The 24849-nt window shown below is 39.4% G+C and overlaps 1 long non-coding RNA gene across 1 annotated transcript; it reads right to left on the bottom strand.

The window, feature by feature from the left end:
* Positions 1-6028: 6028 nt before the first annotated feature.
* LOC149502538 (uncharacterized) lies at positions 6029-7086 on the bottom strand. Its single transcript, XR_016323424.1, has 2 exons — positions 6852-7086; positions 6029-6288 (listed from the first exon to the last, which is right to left on the bottom strand). It is a non-coding gene; the product is annotated as an uncharacterized LOC149502538 (long non-coding RNA).
* Positions 7087-24849: the final 17763 nt, after the last annotated feature.

Below are 24849 nucleotides of genomic sequence, written 5' to 3'. Positions count from 1 at the left end.
ATCTACAAAGTGTGAACAGACCGTAACTCTCATTTCATCAACGGGAATTAAAAATGAACGTAATATTAGTAGAAAATAATAATTATTTTTGTCAATCATAGATACGTTTGGTTTTAATAAGTTAATATTTGGTTACTCGAAGTGTAAGGTAACCAGTAGTCACCTGACAGGCTTTCCCAAGTATTTTCTCTAGACCGCAGATTCAGCGCTGTAATAATGCATTACATTACGTGAAAATCAAAGATCACAATTAAATATTTAATTTATAACCTAATTTTATTATTAGACAAGAGGGGCTACCACTAAAATAATCACATTATCGTATACTCAGCATAAAAATGCTGTAAATACTTGATTAATGACAGCTTAACGACGATTTTCACTCTTAATGTTAGTAAGCATTATTTAACGCCTTTCATTACAGTTTCTGAAGTCGTAAAGGTCCGATGATAAAGTGTCAAGAATTAAATTTAATTTTGGCTCCGTATTTATGTGAATTGTTGGGAGTCTAGGAAAGGTTCAAAGCCTCATTTCGACTCGACTTTAAGATGAAAAGTTTGTGACGAATCCAAGTTTTCAATTGAAGAGAATTTAATGCTGACCTTCTCAAGTTATGCTCGTAAAGTTTTGTGTTAACAAAATACGCGAGGTCTTGCTGAATATTATTATTATTTTGATATCGTATGGGTAGCCAGCGCTTCGATTGGGGTCTGCTTAGTGAAAAGTTAAGACAAAAATCTGAAAAAAAACTAGTGTTAGTTTGGAAACGATTAATATTACTTTAAACTAACGGGCTATTTTTTTTATTGCTTAGATGTGTGGACGAGCTCACAGTCCACCTGGTGTTAAATGGTTACTGGAGCCCATAGACATCTAAAACGTAAATGCGCCACACACCGTGAGATATAAGTGCTAAGGTCTCAATTATAGTTACAACGGCTGCCCCACCCTTCAAACCGAAACGCATTACTGCTTTACGGCAGAAATAGGCGGGGCGGTGGTATCTACCCGTGCGGACTCACAAAAGGTCCTACCACCAGTGATAATACAGTTTATAAAACATTTAGTGCTTATATTATTGTGCACTATGTCAACATTTAAAGTTAAATCTCAAAAGCAATATCAATGTTTTTCAATACGATTTAGCGCTTCGGCTTGGTTTTATTCGTTAGCAGAAAGTCATACCGCCTTAGTGCCGGTTTACGATGCAATACGCACAGCGGCCGCACTTTGCTTGTAATTGAATTGCAGGAGCTTCCCATAAATGCGGATTTTCCACCGTTTTAACTACTTTCCCCGCACAACGAAACAATGCCAACGCTTACTACAATGTGAAATGTTGTCGATATCTTGACTATTCTTTTTGTTTGTTCGGTTTATAATCGGTTTGATTTGTACTTGGAAATTAGTGTGGGTATAATTTATCCGTCAAAATTTGAAGTACGACTGCGATTTTCATGTTATTAATCTTATACCTTTAAACGAGCAATTCTGATCTCGAAAACGGCTCGAACGATTTTCATAAAATTTTGTATACAGGGGGGATTTCGGGGGCGATAAATCGATCTAGCTACGATTTATTTTCAAAAAATGTTGTTTTATTCGTGTTTTCAATAATGCACTTTATCGATAATCAACTTTATGACTATTGCCGACATCTATTGGCGAATAATAATACTAATTTTCTTAATTGAGAGCAACTAAATGCTTTAAAGACACAATATTTCATAATTTTTTTCAATATGTAATTCGTATATAAATATAATTTCTAAAAAACAGAATTAATCAAAAAAGAAAATGCCGAGCAACGCTCGGTCATCGTCTAGTTTACATTATACTCGGAAGAAATATTTATTTGTAGAATTAAAAAATCATAATAGAGAACGTTTATGCATTATGAGCAGTATGCCCGCTTATACTACAAAACTGGCTGCATTGGGCATCACACAACAAATACGTACCTACACAAACTTTGCATAGTATTCCAGTAATTATTATGCAGGATGTCACTAACATAGAATATTAAATGTAGAATGTGTACAGTATATAGTGGGTAGCGTTTCCTACGTCGCCTCGGCGGGTAGTTGGCTATTTGCGGGTAGACACAAAACCGCGGTATTACCACTAAAGCTTTGTTTAGTAACAGCTTACTGAGCCCCCCAGGGACACGGTCACCGAGAAATGTGTTAAAGTCTCAGCATTTTAGGGACAATTACACTTAATTGGAATTAATAGAGTCTCAGGTTGATTTAGGTGTATTGTTACAGTTATTTAAATCGGTATTGTTTGCCCTTGCGTAATTGTTCTGTATTTTACTTGGAATAATATTGTTATGCTTTTACCGTCGGCGTTGAATTACTTGGTAAATTATTTCAGCTCCAATGTTAGGTGAGACCTACCCTGAATTTCAGGTTCGTATAATATTTCTGATGCTCTGTCGAATTATCAATTTCGAAATATAATCAAAGCCTGTTTACTTACAAAGTTTTATTAAATTACTAGCGACCCGCCCTCGCTTCGTAAACTGTAATTTATTATTGATTTCCCCACTATTTAATGGATGTTATTAATCACATAAAGCTTCCTATTCAATCACTATCTATTTAAAAAAAAACGCTTCAAAATCCGTTGCGTAGTTTTAAGGATTTAAGCATACATAGGGACATACAGATATAGGGACAGAGAAAGCGACTTTGTTTTATACTATGTAGTGATATTCCAAAAATAATAAAATAGCTTTATATTTCTGCAATTGCTTCAAACTTATCCAGTTTTAATAACAATGGCATTGCGTTATATGATAATTAGTTAATTGTATAGTACAACGGTATAAATGACTTGGCGGGTAATAGAAGCTAGAGGCCCTAGCTATAGTAATTTACGACGCGGAGCTAACAAGCCGTTTGCTCGCCCTCTTTCATGTGCTGTACTATTCGAGGAAGGGCGCATCAGACCAAGTATAGAACATCCGATAGTGCTCTTTACGTTACAGAAGAAGCTAATTTTGCTTAAGTGGGCTACTCTTTCCGAGGATGGAGAATGGTGTATGTGCAAAGGGGCGGGCTCCCTATTCTTGCTTCAGTTTCACGGGACGAGTACTAAAATGCTGCTTTTGAAATTATTTGTATTAATTACAAAATGGTGTTTTTTTGGCTTTGTTTTTAAATAAATCAAATTAGTAATTTAACGAATTTTTTGATCGACCGTATGTATGTCAGTTGATACAATATAAACTGTAGAATTTTTTTTTTAAATGAGACTTTGTCAACATATGATCACAATAATGTTATCGATAGTCTAAGAGTTTGAAATGTTATGTGATCATAGCGCCCCATTTTGAATTTTCACACGTAATGGCGGCCGTCAAGACAACCGCCGCCATTACGTGTCGTCCGTCAGTAACGTTTCCTAGACTCTGCAATCTACAAGAAGCCGAGTTGGCAGGTACGTCTACTACTCATATCAAAACTACCTAGCCTCGGCCTGTCCCTCTTTCTGATCACTCTTTGGTGATAGCCTCCCGCAGGAACCTTCTAGATACTAGAACCAGCGCACAGCCATGGTAAAAATATCTAAAGATTTCGTTTTTCCCACCAGAAACGATATTCTGTAATGAAAAATTGTTAAAAAAATAATAAAAGACCGACTCTAAGAAACCCGTTTAGATTCTAATTTTTAATAGGCTCGGTCGCAGGGAAACCTTAAGTATTCAGTCGAGGAGAGCATCATTTTAATGGTAATAACACTTGAGCTCCCGTGACGTTCTTTGTTTAGATGTAAGCACGCATGTGCGCATTGTTCGTCGGTGCAATATTTGCGAATTTCCTAGGGGGAAGTTTGTATTGTACAGCATCAATTATAACGACCTCTGTATATATAAATTTTAAGATATCAGTAAAACATTTTATTTTAAATTACTAATCTTTCGTGACATATTCATATTGGATCATTTTTAGAAGCTTATTAAAATAAAACCGTATACAGAACCGCGTATGTATGTGGCTTAAGTGGCATATTATTTATTTATATTGGTTTACTACGTAGCTGAGTGAGTGAGCTTCACCTGCCGTGTGGTGTAAAGTCAGAGCACATAGAAAAGTGCCGTCCTCCACCTTGAGATTTGGATCGCTTGGAACCTCTGGATCAACGGTGGAACTTTCTTTGCGTCCATACTTTGAACAGTATGTTTCAAGAGTGCTCTGAGGAATTATTTGAGATGATCCCATCACCATGTATTTAACATCGCATCCCGTGCCTTTGTCAAGTCACTCAAAATATCTTGATTAGTTTTAAGAGTCACGTTTTCTACATCAGCGTTTTACACATATCGCTGCTTTCGACGAGGACATTGATCTATTTCCATGTAGATCCTACATGGACTGAGTTCCATTAAGATCCTTTACGAATATAGGTACATAATAGCGTCTTTTAACTTATATAACGGTTTTCAACTTCGGTATCATTTCAATAATAGCTTCTTTTTTTTTATTGCTTAGATGGGTGGACGGGCTCACAGCCCACCTGGTGTTAAGTGGTTACTGGAGCCCATAGACATCTACAACGTAAATGCGCCACCCACCTTGAGATATAATTTCTAAGGGTCTCAGTATAGTTACAACGGCTGCGCCACCCTTCAAACCGAAACGCATTACTGCTTCACGGCAGAAATAGGCAGGATGGTGGTACCTACCCGCGCGGACTCACAAGAGGTCCTACCACCAGTAAGAAAGAAGAAAGAAGTTTTTGGCAATATAAATCATATCTATTTTACTATTTATAAAACCTAGTACAGGTGCGTTTTTTCTCAAGGGGACATTGTATATTACCGTATAAACAAATTCGGGATTTCATAATGTTTCGAGAGAATTCCTCGTGGCGAATCCTTAGTTCAGCTAAAACATACAGTCTTAGACAAAACATGAAAAGAGTCAAGTAAATAAACACATTGTAGAAAACCGTCTAAGCTACCAAATATTTTTCGATTAACTAAAGAACGTTTACATTACCCGGGATACCAGCACTATTTGAGATTTATTGGCCCGTTATGGTACTGGCGAGTGCATCTCTTCTACCTCACTTGCAAGACTTCCTGTTAAACTGTTTTTATTCGATACTTAATGTTTTTTTTTTTGTTTAATGTTTATCGTGATTCTCTTTCGAAGCCTCCTTTTTGCGTGAGTTTATTTCTGAAGATGTTAGTTACCAAAGTTCATAGATAGTTCAACCTAAATGCTGTTTTTTTTGAGGACTAAGCTCAGTTTTCAATTGAAATGTATTAACTATATTATACTATAATCTTATAAACAAAGATATATGTATGACTCACTAGAAACAGACGTATGGTGGTGGTACGTACAAATGCAAAATCATAATACAAACTATCAGTCATAATCATGCATTTTTTTAAATTCTGCAGTCCTGATCTTTGTGAAATAATGTTGGTCCTTCATCGTGAAAGTCGACATACGACTTGACCCAGAGTATTGCGGACATTTGGCATGGTCTTTTTTATTGCTTATATGGGTGGATGAGCTCACGGCCCACCTAGCGTTAAGTAGTTACCGGTGCCCATAGACATATACAACGTAAATGTCGTCACCTACCTTGGGATGAGTTCTAAGTTCTCAATTTTCTTTACAGTACAAAGGCTGCCCCACCCAACTGAAACCCATTACTGCTTCACGGCAGAAATAGGCAAGGTGGTGATACCCACGGAATAGATAAATAAGGTTGGAAAGGCCTTTGCTCTAATTTTGTATTAGAACCAGTGTCGCCGCTTCATCCCCACTATTTTAATTTCTACACATACACATACTGTGATTACAAGTATTTCGCACACAACAAAAACACACATACATAAATCTCAGGACAGATATTCGTTCGCAAACTAGCACAAAACACCCGTAGGCATACACACTCACACACGCAAAAAGGCAATAAAAATGTTCATACACGCTAGTGCTTGATAAAATCGATATTCTTTATCGATAAATTATCTGATGAATGAACGGAGAAAATGAAACATGAAATAAATATTGAAAAAGAAAACTATTTTACTTTTATTAATTACAAATAGTCACTGTCCCTGGAATAAAACGTATTTGTTAAGCAGTTGGCGCTTGCTATTAATTGCGAATGAATTTTTCAAAACTAAGTGTATTCTGATTTTTTTATGGTAAAATCATTTTCAGTAAAATGTTTAGAGCAAATAGTACTCGTCTTTGTCTCCAGTTTCCTCTACCTGTCACGTCAATCCATTGTTCCCTGGCGTTAGGTTCTTTAGGAAACCTACAATTTTTAATTTACTGCATAAGTCAAATAGCATTTTACTTAGATTTTAATACGTCTTAGACAATAATATAGTAAATACCGGTAAATGAGAGGTCTACATATCCGTTTATATTATACCTTCACATTAATTCAATGATAATAATTCAATAATAATAATACATATATATTTTACTCAAAATACGTCTCACTAAGAATATACTAGGTATCATTAATTAAATATAAAATAATGCAAAAATTATCCATGTCAAATGTAAATATAGTCGAGAATTCTGTCGATGATTTTATTTCACCACATGGTCACCTCACTATCGACAAACTGCACCACGGCCAATCAGGGCAAAGGCCGAAATTTCAAAGATTGAAGTGCAGAGAACGCAATGCATGTAGTACATTGGAAGCCGACTTGGTCATTGCGTTCATTGGGCGAGTACACATCGCGCAATGTATGCTATTTATAACTTGCTGCAATAATATTGTTAATGTTTGGAATTTCATAATGCTCAGTATATTTTTATGTTTTAGACAAATAATATTGTAATTAAATGGTAATTTCGACTTACCGATCGAAAGATATACCTCCTCGCTCTATACTTGAGGTCTGATTTTTTGTTTTACAAGTTATAATTGCACAACACGGCACTATAAAGCGGAGATCTGTTCGCTAAAGTAGTCCGAAGCGCACTAAACGCGGTGAATGAAAGAATCGGTCGAGTTATGTTTGTAGAATCATAACTCTGGCACGCTTGCCCCGCCTACATTACCATTCCAACCTTATTTATCTATTCCGTGGTGATACCTACCCGTGCGAACTCACAAGATGTCCCTACCACTAGTGGTCTCTTTGCTTGACACGATTATTCGATCGTTTCGTCTCTCTAAATGCACCTAAAAGATTCAATAAAATATAAATCCTATTATAAACCTATACTTACTTTAAAAGCTTATTTCAGAATTATTGATATCTATTGCAGCGACATTAACGATCCGCTTGATGTTCGAAAATTATTAGTCCGTAAATGTGAAGTAATAACTACCAATAGAGGAACCGTTTTAAAAGGATTAGAGAGCTTACGTAATCTCAATAGGGAAAGATTTTAGATTTAATGACGTAACACACAGAGTACTATTTATATGATATTTGCAATACAAATAATTAAAATTTTAATGTTATCAAATTGAAGTACCCATTTGATGTATCTACTCAACGTTTTTTTCGTAATAATACATTTATTAGTCTACTTTCAACCTACCCTGTTGTGGTTGTGTTCTGAATTCAAATGCGTTACATATTTTAGGAAAATAATGTGTTCCTGCTTTAGGATAGCACTTGTAATATTGTATGTAATCGATTGATGATTAATGCAATAAAGAGTATAGCCGGTCTACATTGGTGTCGATTGGCCAAAAATAGAGAATATTGGCAATCTTTAGAGGAGGCCTATGTCGAGAGACAAGCTGTTTTAAAAACCACACCGACCGCCGAACGGAATACTTAATTATAAGTTGCATTTAAATTTAAGTTATTATTAAGTAATTAAAGTTCAGTTAGTAATTAATTGTAATTAGTAAGCAAAACAGTAATAAAGGCTTCTTTTATCTTATTTGTTTATGTAATCGATTTTATGTTTCAAGGTGGGCGATGGAATTTAAACTGCATTGCTTCTGGACTATGCTTAACTGCAAACTGGCTATGAGCTCGCCTGCCTCTTCACACAATATTTTGACTGCTACTGCAAGAGGTTTGGACGTGTCTAAAACATCAAGTAACAACATTCAAGAAAAAATAACGACTTCACAATTACCACCAGACGGGTTAACATATCCGGTATAGGTTTTAAATGTGTAGATTTTTTTTTTGTCGTTGTATAATCCTAAAATTACAACCAAATAAAATGTCCGCAACGAGATAAAAGAACGCAATGTCGAGCAAAGAGCTCAGACTGACGTGAAATTGATTCAGTGCGATACGTGAGCCGCCTTCAGAACTGGCCAATTCAAATGTAAGTCAGCGGCGGTGCGCAGACAAAACGAAACTTTATGTTGACGCCTTACAAATTTAATTACACAGTACGCTTCAAACGTGGCCCCTAATGCTCTTTAATACTGGTCTTTTTCTTTTTAAATAAATACATAATCTTATTTTATTTTTATTTTTTTTATTTATTGCTTAGATCGGTGGACGAGATCACAGCCCACCTAGTGTTAAGTGGTTACTGGAGCCCATAGACATCTAATATATCTAGATATAAGTTCTAAGATCTCAGTATAGTTACAACGGCTGCCCGATCCTTCAAACCGAAACGCATTACTGCTTCACGGCAGAAATTGGCAAGGCGGTGGTATCTACCAGTGAATCTTACACAAATATAGTATCTATTTATGTCTTCTGGGTACCCTTTTCGTCCATTAAAAATATTGATCACAATTAATTCGATAACCAATCGGATACATAATTTAACAATCTATAAATCAATAAAAATATATTTTAATTACATTATAACGATTATTCATTCAATACTTTGGTGAAATATTAACGTTCTATGTTTGAAATAACTAAATAAAATCACTAATTACAACGTATGACGTCATATGTGGTTGATTATCGTGTTTTAGTTATTAGTTAGTGTCCGATATATGGAAAACTTGTCGTATATTTTGGTGCCCAGTGACGTCACAGAATGAAGTCACGTTCCGAAGAGCTTTGTAATGTTGTTTGGCAATTTTGAGAAATAAAAGCTGTCCGTCTGATCTTCTATTCAATTGACAGTAGGAAAAACCGAAAATCGAATTGAATTGCTTTGTGATTGCTTAATTTATACAAAATTATACGAAACTCTTTTCTAAAAAAAATGAAGGCACGTGAAATAAAATATTCTACAACGTATAAAGACTAAACTTAGTACAGTAACTTAGAAGGTTCTCCTTCTTCCGAGAAAACCACTCACAGCGTTTAGCGAAGTGAATGAAAATATCTTGCAAAACTTTTCGAATTTTGTTTTCGTAGCAATACTTGACTTGTGAAATAGAAAAAAAAAACAAAGCAAAGATCGAAGAAATTATTTTACCAAAACAAAAGAACGCGTAATGAAAAATTCAAGCCGTTTCATCATTTTCCTGCCCTTCTCCCAGTCACCTGGGGTCGGCGCAACATGTTTTCTCCTTCCATACTCTTCTATCATATACCATTTCTTCGCTCACTCCCCTCCTACCCATATCGTCTTTCACACAATCCATCCATTTCTTCTTAGGTCTACCTCTTCCTCTAAATCCTTCCACATTCATAGTTAACACTCTCTTAACAACCTCATTTTCATTCCGTCTCATCACATGTCCATACCATCCCAAACGTGTACGAATTCTAAGTATTTCATTCTAAGTACGAAAATGGTGTGTGAAATAATAAAGTTATTTTTATAAAAAAATCATTATCGGAAAATGTGAGAGAAAATTTGACGTCAGCCTCCTTTTGTTTTCTGAATCGGCAACAGTTGCCTTCGCTCCAGGCTGTTCAGCTTTCGTTAGCGGAATTCCCCAGTCGCGTTTGTATCCTCGTGAAATAATAAAAATAAGGTGCATAGCATGCTAATAAAGAAATTATCAACTTTAACAATATAGCAGTTTAAACAGTTTTAACTAGTTTCAATTGCAAACATATTTAAATATTTTGATACCGCCATCGTAACTGTAGTCTCACAGTTTTTAACTTTGTTTAATATTGTTGCGTAATTGTTTTGACTGCATTTTAGTTATTTTACGTACTCCCGGCGGATCAGTTCAGGTCAGATCAGTTCAGCGTTTAGTGGACCTCATAGAAATTCCTAAGTAAATGCATTCGCCTTTCTTGAAACAATATGTCATAGTGTGATTACTACGCGGCGCTACTAGTTAAAATTGCGATACCAATTAATTTGAGCTCCTATCTACTAGAATGCATTTTTTTTTAATATAGTGCATGTCGTTTGTCATTATATGTTATTTTATTTTTATTGTCCTTTTCATCTATGAGCATGGAGCTGTGAGTTATAGAATTTGCTAATTAATGTATTAAAAGAATAGTTAAAGAAAATGGCTACTTATTCGTGTTATAGAATTTGTTAATTAATGTATTATAAGAATAGTTAAAAAAATGAGTACTTATTCTTGGATTAAATAGTTCCGCATTGCTTTAAAGCTTCGTAGCTAAATATGTATAGATTGTACGCAAAATATTGAGAATGTAATAAACCTGAAAATCATAATAAGAACCCTTGTATAATAATGTATGTAATTAAAAATTATTCGTCATTTTTAAGCAACATAAACCATGAGCAAGCTTTTATCTGGACCGTATTCTGCGTATTTGATCTGATATTATGTCTGGCTTCATCTGTAATTAGAATATATTTCAAAGTAAAATATTCAAGGTTTCCAGACTTTTAAAATAAAAGTGAGGCAGTTAAATAAGATTTATTGAATACAGTATTTACAGTATTTTATTATAGTTATATAGTTTATATGCCTAACTTTGCACAGCAAACTTTCAAGCACATAGCTAAAGAGCAAGCCACGCTTCACTAACCACTAAAACTATAATCAAAAGTAAATTGAATAGAGTTTCCATCTGCGACGATATGTAGATTGGGAAGTCATAGGGTCTAATGTTATTTTAAAGGCAGTGCCGAGGGAACTGCATACACTTGTCGGTTGATTGCCGGCGCGTCTAGGGCGCGGCATTCGGAGTGGCACACTTGAGGGAAATTACACTCTACTGTGCGCAGCTATCGGGTGTTTTGTGCGCCGCGACCTGCATCACACCGCAGAAATCTACCTCAGGGCTGACAGAGCTATTACAAACTATTACAAAACAAAGATGTGTGGTGTCATGGGACACCGGATAGGAACGAAGTTCCTTATTATAAAAATATTAATTTTAAGTTCTATTCAAGGTATAAAGAAGATAATTATTCGGGTATAAATTTTTTATTATGATAAAAAATATAATAATAATATATACAAAGAAACAGCTATTTATATGAACAATAATAGTAACCGTCATCACGTAGACTATACATTAGACACTGTATAGCCATCATACTAAGACTATACATAAATAATAAAAATCTTACGTTACGGACGTTATTTCCCGGTTAGGGTACCCCTTCGCATCGTCCCATAAGGAACTTCGTTCCAAAATGTTTATATTTCGATACAAATTACCTAGACTATGCAAGATCGGATTCGATTCGCATTTGATAATTTTTTTATTGCTTAGATGGATGGACGAGATCACAGCCCACCTGGTGTTAAGTGGTTACTGGGGCCCATAGACATTCACAACGTAAGCGCGCCACCCACCTAGATATGTAAGTTCTATGGTCTCAGTATAGTAACAACGGCTGCCCCCCTCTTCAAGCCGAAACGCATTACTGTTTCACGACAGAAATAGGCGGGGTGGTGGTACCTACCCGTGCGGACTCACAAGAGGTCCTACCAGTAAGACAAATTTTGTTTAAGACAAATTTTTCATTTGTAGTAGTTTAAAAGTATGCAAGTATTTTCTTTTTTATTGTCGACTTCCAGAACATAGAAGTAATTTGTTAGTTAAGGTTCTTGAATGAGGAATACTTAATTTCGAAAAAAAAAGTTTTCATCGTTCTGTTATACAAAAGGTACTGTCCAGAATTGCTGCTTCTTGAAATGAGTTAAGAGAATAGAGTAGCAGCTAGCAGTGTCCAGGGTTGATGTCTTCTCATAGACGGCGGTACAAACTATATAACTGTTGACATTCGATTCTTTGACTTCACGTAAAATTGTATGCAATCGATTTCTTGTTGTTAATCTGGATTAACTAATTTGGATTGTTGTATGTTTGCTCGATAGAAGTTTATCATGTATATTCTACCTGTATTTAATAATTTTCGTTAATTAGTCGAGAAAATTGTTCGATAAAACCTCGTTTTTGATCGCAATTCTGTGACATTGAAAAGTTAAGTGAGCGTCTCAACCCTAATTCAGAACCGCGCGCGTCGTAGGGCGAAAATAAACTGAAGGAGGTTGTGTGAGTCTCATACAAATATCGGGGCGTATTTCGATGGTGTTCAAAGGAGTCTCGTTTCGCTTCTCTTGATGATGAATGTGCTTGACTGTATCATGTATCTTGCAAAGATTAGCAATCGCTTTTCGAGAACTGCTTTGTGCCAGTATCTTTGTTGCCTGTTTCACTAAGTATCTATCGATGTTTGGGCGTGTTCTGAACTCGTATGGATAGGTATCTTGCATAATAGGTTGGGGAAAAAGTCTTTTCGCATTATAGTGTGTATGAACTTGCAATAAAATCTCTTTGGCTATACTCTTTGTATCTGGCTGGTTTTGGTATCACGAAAAGTTTAAATTTTAAAGAAGATAATTCCAAATTCAAATTAGGAAAATGTGTGTTTTTTATTTATCTTTCGTACCGGTATTATTACTGGTGCGTAGAAGTTGAATATTCCAGCAAGAGAGTTAATGCAGTGCATATGTGATTTCTAATTCTTATTTCCAGCTGTCTGGCACTTTTTCTGATGTGTATGGTCTCTGATATAATCAGATGTCATCTAATATAGTAAAAAAAATGATACGTTTTTTTTTTAAAATAACGGCTAGCGATTCTCTCCCAAGATTTCGGAACAATAAAGTTTTTAAATAAGAAACTGGTGAGTCCGCGTAACAGAAAGATTTATTTTAAATACATTTAGATTTAGACATGTACAAAAATGTTTGTTGGTAGCTTTAAAAAAAAACAGCACAGAAAAGAGCATATATCAAACATGGATATCTATGAAAATATATGCTCAAATATACTGATGCCCTAAACGTGAAAATCGAGACGAGAAAATTAATGTATGTATGTAATAATTTTATGCTCCCCGTAATGAGATATGTCGCACTACCATGAAATTAATTCTAATGAAACCGTTTTGGTTCTGCTATTTCTGCAGGGTGGCGGCACCTACCCGCACGGACTCACAAGAGGTCCTACCACCAGTAATTACGTAAATAATTATTTTGCGGGTTTGATTTTTATTACACGATTATTCCTTCACCGTGGAAGTCAATCGTGAACATTTGTTGAGTACGTATTTCATTACAATTGTTAATTATTCGTTGCATGTCAATTGTACTTAGTACCTTTACTGGTGGTAGGTCGTTTGGTGTTTCGGTTTGAAGGGTGGGGCAGCCGTCATACTGTTACAACTGAGACCTTAGAACTCTTGTCTCAAGGTGGGAGACGGCATTTACTTTGTAGTTTTCTATGGGCTCCGGTAACCACTTAGCACCAGATGAGCCACGGGATTATTCGGCGATGAAATATATAAAAAAAAAAACGAATTTATCCAGTAAATTAGAACACGGACGATTGGCTTCTTCAAATTACGTAAAAAAATAACTGAATAAAAAACTTTTCAGCTCTTAACAAAGTATAAACTTGAAGCAATATCCTGCGTTATTCCAGACAACGCAGCGTTGTGTAGTGTTGAGAAAAATAAAATTAAGACTTTTATTAAATGAAAGCTAAATTACGTATCGCGCTATCTTGTTGTCTGAAGTTTCTTAGCTCGGGTGTTTTCTATATCTTCTATACTCTATACTAATATTATAAAGAGGAAAGATTTGTTTGTTTGTTTGTTTCGAATAGGCTCCGAAACTACTGGACCGATTTGAAAAATTCTTTTTCCATTAGAAGCCGACATTGTCCCTGATGAACATAGGCTACTTTTTTAAATTATTTTAACATCTTATACATCTATTTTATTTATTATATATACAGTCATAGACATAGGCTAGGAGACCAGATATGATATTATGTATTTTTTTAGCATAATGAACGGATTTTGAAAATAACGTAATAATTTAAAAATATATATGTCGGAGACGGTCATTAGTTTGGTAGCTAAATGAAACGCAGCACGATTCCCGAGAGATGGCAGCACGATTGGGGTATTGTCGGAACTTGGTTAACTTCGTGCTACGACAGAGCCTAGCCGATGGAGGCGCGTAGACGCCATTACACACTTACCAACCAGCCTTCTTGAAGAGCGGTGCCTCTGTCCCAAGAAATATTTTCTAAATTGTTCTGAGACAACAAACGTGACTGGTGTATCTACTCAATGTTTCTCTTGGCTCGACCACCTCGCCCCTACGATGTCTGACTATGATGTTGATAATTGTGGTCTCTCCGACATATACATATGCAATACAGGCATAAGTAATGCACTGTAAAAATTGGGTTTATTGAATTGAATAGAAAATTTCTGGGAGGGAGGCCCAGGGGTCAATGCCTTTGAATAAACTACGCCCGTTTATACCGTTGCTTATATGAAGCGCCTGGGAATTGGACCTCATGTCTCAAGACGGCTTTATGGCTTCAGCAGATAGGCTGTCAGTTCGCATCACGCTCATTTTAGTTTGAAAAATTGAGTGTGTTGGAGAGAAAGAATATATTATATTGGACCCAAAAATATAATTAGAATTGTAAATCAGCCAACAGGTAACTTATAATTTGTACAATAGGCTAACTATAAATTTCGTTATTCAAAGATCGATTTTCAAAGAAAGTAGCTAACACGTCATTACGGATCCCCGATCCATTAACGGTGCTTTTAGGTAACACAAGCACCGGTCACCGTCCTCGTCGAACCCGTCGCTTGCGACGAAGGGCTCGACGAGCGAGTTAACCACTGCTCTTGCTAGGTCAGTGTTAGCATCACTCCGGCTTGAGCCCCGTGAGCTCACCTACTAGTTAAGGTTACGCTGAAATAGCCTCTCAAGGCTATCAGCTTAGGTAGGAACAAAAAAGTACGACAGTACATTAAACCTATCAGAATAGATCAAGCCTTTATATAATACTAGAGGTCTCGCAGTAGTCGAAATTCGACTATAATTAATTGGAATTGTAAGTTTGTACACTATTATGATTGTATTTTATACTTCTATAATCACAAATTTCGCCAAGAGTATACTATAAAAAATATTAACAAAGACAAACAATATTTAATCTATTCTCAATTAGACAACAAACGTCAAGAACAACAGTTTGACAATAAATAGTATGCATGCGTGTGTGCGTCAAATACATGGTATGTAGTGTGTGTAGTGTTTTCTTTATTGATGTAATGTATCTTTTATGCATTATTTAAAAAAAAAATTAGCATTGTGCACTTCTTCTCTATATTCTCTATACGTGTAGAAAATTTCATACTCCTACGTCCGCGCAATTTTCGTAAAAAGGGATACAAAGTTTTTGCTTCACGTATTAATATATAGATATGTCTATATAGGTGTTAAATAAGCGTAGACAGCTCTAGAACTTATCCAAGAGTTTCTTAGTTCCTTTGTTTTATTAAGTTAGCCGAGCATGAGCCGGCTCCGACATGTAACGTAGAAACATGCACTCGATTCCGCACATGAATATGTAAACGGTAACTAGACTGTTTCGCTATGTGAAATTTGCATCGTAGAATCAGTTGTACGTTAATTATATCGCGCTATGAACACGTGTACATATATTCAGATACATATATTATTTTGATACATTATATCAATTAATTTACTGTTGAATTCTCAAAAATTTACTTTCTACTTTATGTTCATTATTTCGTATGATATTTTGTATTCTTTCTAATCTGTTATTAGTCTGACTTGATGCGGTGAAACAATAACCTTATGAAGACAAAGAAATCACTTTTAAATTAAGAAATTTGTTGGTGGAGATAATTCTTCACCAATAATCGTATCATAAATATATTTTCAGTATTTATAGTCGCAAGGAATAGTAATAGCTAAGAACTAGCAGTACTTGCTTGCAGCAGTGCCGCTTCGCTGGGCATTTAAAATTAACATTATTATTTATTGTCGTTATTATTAGGGAGTCCAACACTCATATAAATATTAGCCTATCCATTAAGTACATGTATTTTCTACATGGACACCAAGTTTCAAGTCAATCGGATGCATGGTTCAGTAGTTATAATGGAACATCCATAAAAATTACTGTAGATTTATATATTAGTGTAGATAGCATGATTCCATCGAACAAAAGTATTTTCGGTGTTTGAAAACCTGACTATCAAATAGAGCAACGTGTCAAATTCAGCAGGATAACCTCACTCTCTGTCATTCATTTCAACCTTGTTAATGTGAATCCATTTTTTGAGTTACGTTGCTAAAATTTCCGTTGATTGACTCAAATAAATGAAATTACCGGGACGCGAGTGCCTTAGTGCATTGCCGTGTTCGCATCCATGTTGCGTGTTTCAAAATTGCAATGAATTTACAGATTTGATATACAACGGTTTGTTTGTTTTCGTGGCATTGCTAATGTAGAACAGTGATCGCTCACCAGGTAGAGAGTACGATTGTTTGTCTACAGAGGCAAAGAACATTTCGATTCTACTAGAAAACAAAAGCATCCATTATATCTGTTATAGACATTAGAACACACTAGCTCGGCTATGATTCATGGTTTCTGCTGGCAAGGAAATCGATTTTAAATCTAGGCCAAACTAAAGAATAGATGTATAATTATCAGTTTCTAACTGATAGGATGAGATAGGGTAAATAATGAAAGAGCGAGCCATAAATTTAATTAATACCTATATCATACGAGGAACACAGATAAACTTTAATTGTGATACTAATAAAGTTTTAATCTAGATACAAATTTGTTTGCAACGAGCCCAAGTAAGTTACGACTTAGCTTCATTAAAGAGTAGTTACAGCGCGGTATTTAGTTTTACATTTTCTATTAAAAGTTCGTCAAACTTATTTGTTATAAGCAACCGGAGCCCGGAGTCACGTCAACAAATTTAAACTTTCCCACTTTTGTAGGGTTGCGCTTACACATTACGTTTAAATTTGCGTCTGCATCTGACAAATGATAATTCATTGGGGATAAATACTTGGTCTTATCTTTAGCGTGTGCATTACTTAATAGATTACTAGATGTTGACCGAGCTTTGCTCGGCTTTTTTTTTATAACGCCATCTTGTTGTGTCTTTAAAGCAGTAAAAATAGTATTATTATTCGCCAATAGATGTCGGGAAGAGTCATAAAGTTTATTATCGATAAAGTTGATTATTGAAAACACGAATAAAACAACATTTTCTGAAAATAAATCGTAGCTAGATCGATTTATCGCCCCCGAAATCCTCTGTATACTAAAATTTATGAAAATCGTTGGAGCCCTTTCCGAGATTCAGATTATATATATATACAAGAATTGCTCGTTTAAAGGTATAAGATTGGGTTGTGTAATCGAAAATAGTTCACGTAATTTAAAATTGTAATCTGTTTATGATGTCATATACGAAGATACATTTGCTGGTAGGTGTTGATATCAAGGGAGGTACTTGTGTGGATGTGTTGGGACCTTGATCGGGCGACAATTCACCGTCTCATAGCATCGTCTTGCCTATTCCACCTGCGACGCAATTACGTGCTGCGACTTTCTATTCTTCATTGCACAGGATCATCGATATCATAGTACAACTGAGACTTCGAGTGAAAGTGTCAAGGTGAGCAACGGGAATTTCATTATGCTGTCAATGAACTCTAATAATCGATTAACTGGTCTGCTTATCAAAGCGACAAAGAATATTTTACCCAATTCAAAATTAATGAACCGAATGATCATGGTTCTATACTCTTCGTATATACGAGTGTTACTGTGTTACTTATAATATTTTGTATTCAAGTTTAACAATATTTGCTATGTGTATGTGCATTACTATAATTCTCATGTTGTATTTGTTATTTTGAGTTACGTGTTATTTGTTCTACACACACTCATCACTTTTTATTATTATTCTCATTATCCCCTCGCAGGTCTGCTGGAAGAGATTTCTTAAAGAAATAAGCAGTGCCTTTGTACATAATTTTCCTATTACTCTGTACTATGTCTTCTTTTCTGTGTGTACATAAATAAATAAATAAATAAATTTTTCATTTCGTTGTCAATAAATAAAACGTAAAGTCGACAAGCACAGAGTTAATGCATAGCGAATTGTAAACGGTTCAAATAAATTTATATGCGACATTTCGGTTAAAGGTCGTATTGTTGTTTGTTTATTGTGTACTCCAAACAGAAAGTTATCTTTTACAATTCACCATACAACATTGTAATGATTAGTTTAGAGGCTTGAGGAACTGTTAGTTAGAATTATCTCGTCGTGAGTGATCCTGATGATTCAGGATTCAATTTCTAGTCGCATTCTGTCAGATATTTGCTGGCAGAGGACCCTAACCTGATAACAGTATGTACGCTACTCATCAGAGGATAGGGTGAGCGACTAGTGCCATCTCTAACCACTTAGTTTGCTCATTTACGTTCGCCCTCGAAAATTTTTCTTACCGGCGCCTAAGTTTTACCTTTATCAGTGGTAGGGCGTATAGAAATCCGATGCCGGTAGGTTCTATTCGGCCTTTCATTTCAAGTCTCAAAGTATAATGATTCTTTTTTATAAGGTAATAGGAATAGAGGATATTCATAGAAAGCTTCACTAAATATTATGGGTGGTACAGTGAACAATTAACACCAAAGTTTTGAACGAATTCCTCCAATTTTCAAACTATGGGTAACGGATAGAAGCGAGCGATGCGGGAGAGGTATGGATTATGTGAGAATTTATATAAGCAATACTAGTTGTTGCCAGCGGCACTGTTTAGTTAATGTATCTATATTTATATTTGCTTGTGGGAAATATAATAGCGTGTCTAGGAAACCAATACAAATTTATTTAATATGTTAATTCTAATCTTTTTCTCTTACACACTTTAATATCCCGTTGCGCCCGTGTTGACAATTTGTGATTCTGTCAGACACTTACCGAGTATATTCATTTTAAAGTATGTTTTAAGGTCTATACGTATTGTATAACACGATTAAGAATTAAGTTAAGCTTTCTGGCCATACCCTCAGAAATTATAATTAAATTTGATTTTTTGTAGTTTGAAATTTTATTATTTTATATATACCCCGTTAGGCCAAAACCACTGCTCGGGAGTGCAATCATCTTTTACCTAGTTACTTTTTAAAAAGACGCGCACCTTACACGCCGGCTTATTGCATCTCGTTCACCAGTCCCCAAAACGGATACGGTATAGACGGTTAATGTGTCTGAAAATCCATATTTAAAAGTCATACATAACCTAGAAAAGTTGCAGTTTTGTTTTAAGTATTTATTAGTAGTTACTCTTCCAAATTTTCACGTTTTTCGTTTTTTTTTTTTTTTTTTTTCCTACCTATGCTGATAGCCTTGAGAGGCTATTTCAGCTTCACCCTAACGTTTGTAGGTGAGCTCGCGGGGCTCAACCGGAGAGTTGCTAACACTGACCCTAGCAAGAGCAGTGCTTCGCAGAATCTACCACCGGATCGGAAACGCGACCCACTGAGAAGATCCGGCGAGAAACTCAGTGGGCTGTGTCTATGGGTTAGTTCGCTCGTCGAGCCCTTCGTCGCAAGCGACGGGTTCGACAAGGACGGTGACCGGTGCTTGTGGTGCCTAAGAGCACCGTTAATGGATCAGGAGGATCCGTAATGACGTGCTTTGGGCGACGTCGACGGTTTACCATTCGGTCTACTGGGTCGGGTATGTAATTTCCAGCGGCTACGATGAGAGGGTTCTCATGTCGTGCCGCCTTCTCAAAATGGCGCAGCGATGCCGACTGTAGATACTTACTGACAGAGTCAAGCTCCAGGTCATCGTGGAGATCCACGTTCCTCAGGAACCATGGTGCTCCGACGGCTATCCTGCAGAATCGGGATTGAATAACCTGAAGGGGCTTCAAGTTGGTGCGGGCTGCGTGAGCGAACACTACGCTTGCATACGTCATAACGGGGCGTATGCAAGTTTTGTAGAGAGTTACCTTATTACGGAGGGACAGTTTGCTTCGCTTGCAAAGCATAGGGTAGAGACGTCCTAATATGAAGGCGGCACGGTCGCGTACCGTTTTAATATGGGGACGGAATGTCATCCCTCTGTCGAGGGTGACGCCTAGGTATTTGACCTGCGAGGCCCACGGTATGGGCTGGCCAAAGAGAGTGACGGGGCTAACGGCGGAGGTGTTTGCGCGCCTATTAGGGAGTGGGATGCTCGAAGTGGTATTCGGAGGGCGACCCCTTTTGAAGAGCACCGCTGTGCTTTTCGTGGGGTTGATGTCGATGCGCCACTTCCGGAACCACTGTCCCATGGTGGCTACTGCGATCTGGAGTCGCCGATGAAGCAGCGACATCTTCCTACACGAGTAGTAGATAGCCGTGTCATCGGCGAAGAGCGCTAGATGGGTCTCCGGAGACCGGGGTATATCATTGATATACAAACTAAATAATAACGGGGAGAGCGCGGAGCCTTGCGGGACTCCGGCAGTCAGTTGACGGGGACGAGAACGAGTTCCCTCTACTCGATATCGAAACGAACGGTTCGACAAGAAGTCTCGTATGATGAGCACGAGTCTGTCTGGCACTCCCATGTTGTACAGTTTGTAAATTAAACCGTTGTGCCAGACTTTGTCGAACGCCTTCGCGATGTCGAAGAAGAGGGCGCCGGTCGGGATTTGTTTACGCCTATTTAGTCCTATCAGGATGTGCTCCGTAAGGCGGTGCACTTGTTGTACGCACGAGTGTTTAGAGCGGAATCCGAACTGTTCGTCTATGAGAATTTTGTTCGCGGTAACAAAATCCCAGAGGCGTTTCCTAAGGAGCCGTTCGTAAATTTTTCCTATCGTCGGGAGGAGACTAATCGGACGGTAACTAGAAGTTTCGTTTGTCGGTTTGCCCGGCTTATGTATACCGATAACGTCTGCTTCTTTCCACACCGCGGGAAAGATGCAGTGCGTCATGGCGGCATTTAAAATTGTAGCCAACATTGCTATCAGTTGGACTGGCAAGAGTTTTAGCGCGCGGTTGCGGATGCCGTCGGAGCCGGGTGCCTTCCTAGGTTGGAGGTTGTGGATCGCGTCTCTAACTTCGTCAGTGGTAATGGGGGGTAACGCGTCCGAGGGCGGCAGGGAAGCTCTGCGCTCGACCTCCCTGTCGACTAACTCGGTGTGTTCGGGGTCCGCGTGTTGAGTGCTGGTGGTGCACTGCTCTTGCAGTGCATCGGCCAGCAGCTCAGCCTTGTCATCGTCATCGAATGCCGGTGGTTGGCCTGAAGGGCGTACGAGGGGAGGCATAGTAGCGGTAGTTTCGGATTTGAGAGTCCTAGCTAGTCGCCAGTATGCTTGGTGCGAGGGCGCGAGTTGTTCTAAATAACTATGCCAATTATCGTTACGCGCGTCACTTAGGCGGGAGTGGACTTCGCGTTGTAGACGACGCATCCGAATCCGGTTTGAATGCGTGGGAAGACGATCGTAGGCCCGGATTGCCGCGTTCCTAACTCTTAAGAGATTCCTAAGTTCGGAGGACAGTCTGATGCGGTGGAAGCTGTCCTCCACATCGACTTCTTTTGAAGATCTAATGATCGCGGAAGAGATGTGATCGGTAATGATGTTTATGGATTCGACGGTGTCCTCGGGGGATAGATTCGAATCCGGGCCGTAAGGGAGGATTGGCGGAGCGGCTTCGGCTAGGCACGTGCCCAGCTTATTCCAATCCACCATGGTCCTCGTAACAGTGGCTGGGTTGTGAGGGCGACCGAGCTGCATAAGGACAGGTCGGTGGTCTGAGTCGAGCTCTGACAGTGCTTCGATGGAACGTAAGCGCAGAGTTACGTTCCTAAGCAATGCCAGGTCTATAGTGCTCGGACGGAGCGCGATGTTATACGGATAACATGTTGGAGTTGGGGGACCGACTACTTCAAAAGTGAGGTCGTCTATAAACGCGTCGAGACGCCTACCGTTAACGTTCGTACGATGGCAGTTCCACCTAGTGTGGTGGCAATTTAAATCGCCTGCCAAGATGACGGAGTCTCCCATGCCAAACAGTGACTCGATGTCACTGCTCAGGAGGGGCTTGTCCGGGGGGAGATGGATGCGATGACGATCGGCTGGTGTCCCGTCAGCGAGATACGGCACACTGACGCCTCGATATGTAAGAGCGAGGGAGTATCGAGAGGAACAACGTGCAGAGCCCGCCTATAGTAAATGGCAGTCCCGCCTTTGGAGGCGGTGAGTCTGTCATTCCTAACCATGACGTAATTCGCGACTTTCGGGTCACGACGCGAGGGCTTCAGACAGGTCTCCTGCACTAACAAAATATCTACAAGATTATCGCGGAGGAATTCGAAAATTTGATCGCGTTGCCGCGCGAGTCCGTTAGCATTGTAGAATGCTAACGTAAGCGAATACGGTTTTTTTCTACCTTTTTGCGCCATTGATTACCGGTAAAGAATTTTTATAACGTGCGAGACACGGACTCGTAGACGTCCATGTGATCGAAAGCGGCCGCGAGCCGCTGTTCGGGGGTTACCGACCTACGGATAGCATCTGCGAACGATCGCAGACGGTCAAAGTTTACCGCGGTGACGAAGTCGCGCACGAGCGCGAAGTCGTTGACGACTGAGGGTTGCGGGGGGCGGTACGCGGGCGCGGGGCGAGGTGCCAGCAGGGGCTGAGGCGCGTGACGTGTCGCAGGCGGGAGCTGGGGTACGTTTTGTGTTCCCTCCTTCGTATACGGCAGCGGTTTTTTCCACGCCGAGACGGTGGGAACCGCAGCCGGTACGAAGGCTGGTTTCGGCACTGAAGGCGCCGAAGTCTTTGGGTCGACGGTTCGGGGGGCTGGGTGGTTCAGGCGTTTACGCGGAGCCCTAGGACATCCGCGGTAGTTTGCCGGGTGCCCTTGCTTAAGGCATAGGACACAGCTTGGGGGTTCCGTCGCGGTTTCCCTAACACGCGAACATTCTGTGGTTGCGTGATCGCCGAGGCATTTCACGCAGCGGGGGCGCGCGTGGCAATTACGCGCTGAGTGGCCATAGAGCTGGCACCTGTGGCACTGCCCGGGAGTACCACGTTTATGGGGGGCTTCGATGGTGACCCCGGAGAGGCCGCATATCGTTTTGAGACATGAGATTCTTTTCTTTGCCTCCGGGGTTGATTCTAGCGCGACGAGAATCATATTGTACGGCTGTCTGCCGCGTCCGCTGTGCATCCGGTGCACACTAATTATTGGGAGGGACTGACCGATCAGATCCTCCTTTACGTAGTCTATGTCGAGTTCCTTGGGGACTCCACGTATCACTACGCGGAGTTCGCGGTCCTCCTGAAGAGCATAGGTGTGATAACCTATGTTCTCCTTTCGGAGGTAAGCAGAGAGGGCCCTATGGTCGCCCGGCGTTGCGACCTTAATCTGAATCCCATGCGCGACGTTACGCGCATGGGTATAATTAATTTTGTTGGCCTGAAGGGCCTGGGATACGCGATTCCACGCTGACTTCTCCTGGAGTATCAGCGGGGGCGGGACAACTGTTTTAGGCGCGGGCGCGGTTTTTGGGCGCGGCGGTGGGATTACGCGGCGGGCGGAGTCCGACTCTGGCGTTACGACTACCTGCGGTCGGGAGGCGGTCGCGGACTTGGTTTGCTTCGTCATGGAGCTCCGGGACTCCACGACGCGAGTACGCTTTTTACCGCGCGTTACAGTTTGGAACCCATCCGAGGTTCCGGGTTGAGGGCTAGTCGCGGACTCGAAGTCCATCTCCGATTCGGTATCGGAGCCTGAACTAGACGCTATTGAGGTCGCGACGGACGAAACTGACGTGATTGACGCGGGCGCGGGGGTAGCGGGGGCGGGGGCGTTAGACGCTACGACGGCGGCGTGCGTACGTGCCCTTGAACACGGACCGGCGGCGGGGCACGCGAGGCATGCCTGCGAGGCATGTTTGGCGACGGCGGCGAGAGATGCGGGGGGAGAATAATTACCAAATGAGGCCCTATAGGCTTCGAATTCGGGCGCGATTGACGGATATTTTTCCCGAATGAAGTCGATGAAAAGTTTTTCCTCCATCTTTACGTGATTTTCGCCCGGGGGGGGCGGCCCCGGGACTTAAACACGCGCTCGCCTTGCGGCGAGGCCCCTGCGTCGGTAACACTAAATTGGCCAAAGCGATTCTAGGAATTTTAGAAATTTTAGTGAATAGAACAAGTAGAATAGAATTAGAGTGAATAGAACTACTGCACAGTTCCCGGGCGGCAATGCCTTGCAATTAGGCGCAGGTACAAATTCCGAGAAACACTTGGGCCACAGATGTGCCACGAACAATGATCTATTATCACCGGTAGTCACTTCCGACAAAACAATGAGCACGTCCACGCGCGTCGGTTGCTCAAATCGGAATGGTTTTTCGTATTCAGCAGTCAGGACATACATATGTAATTTTATATGTATGGATTAATACTTTCGAACACACATCGACGTAACCGAAACTAGTGGAAGCGCCCGAAGCAGATTCACGGTGATTAAAATTAATTTCGCACCGCCCGGTGTGAGTTTGTCTTGTCAATCAAGCTTGGAACAATGGCTTGGTCGGACGTTAGTTAAAATTTTAGATTCGAATTAATATTCACGGCTGGAGGTCCACTCGTTATGCTGATTCAATCATCATCTCTTTGTGA

The sequence above is a fragment of the Bombyx mandarina genome, chromosome 08 (genome assembly GCF_030267445.1).
Source record: "Bombyx mandarina strain Sakado chromosome 08, ASM3026744v2".
Taxonomy (NCBI): domain Eukaryota; kingdom Metazoa; phylum Arthropoda; class Insecta; order Lepidoptera; family Bombycidae; genus Bombyx; species Bombyx mandarina.
Note: the sequence above shows the minus strand (reverse complement) of the source record. Positions and strands in the feature narration are given on the sequence as shown.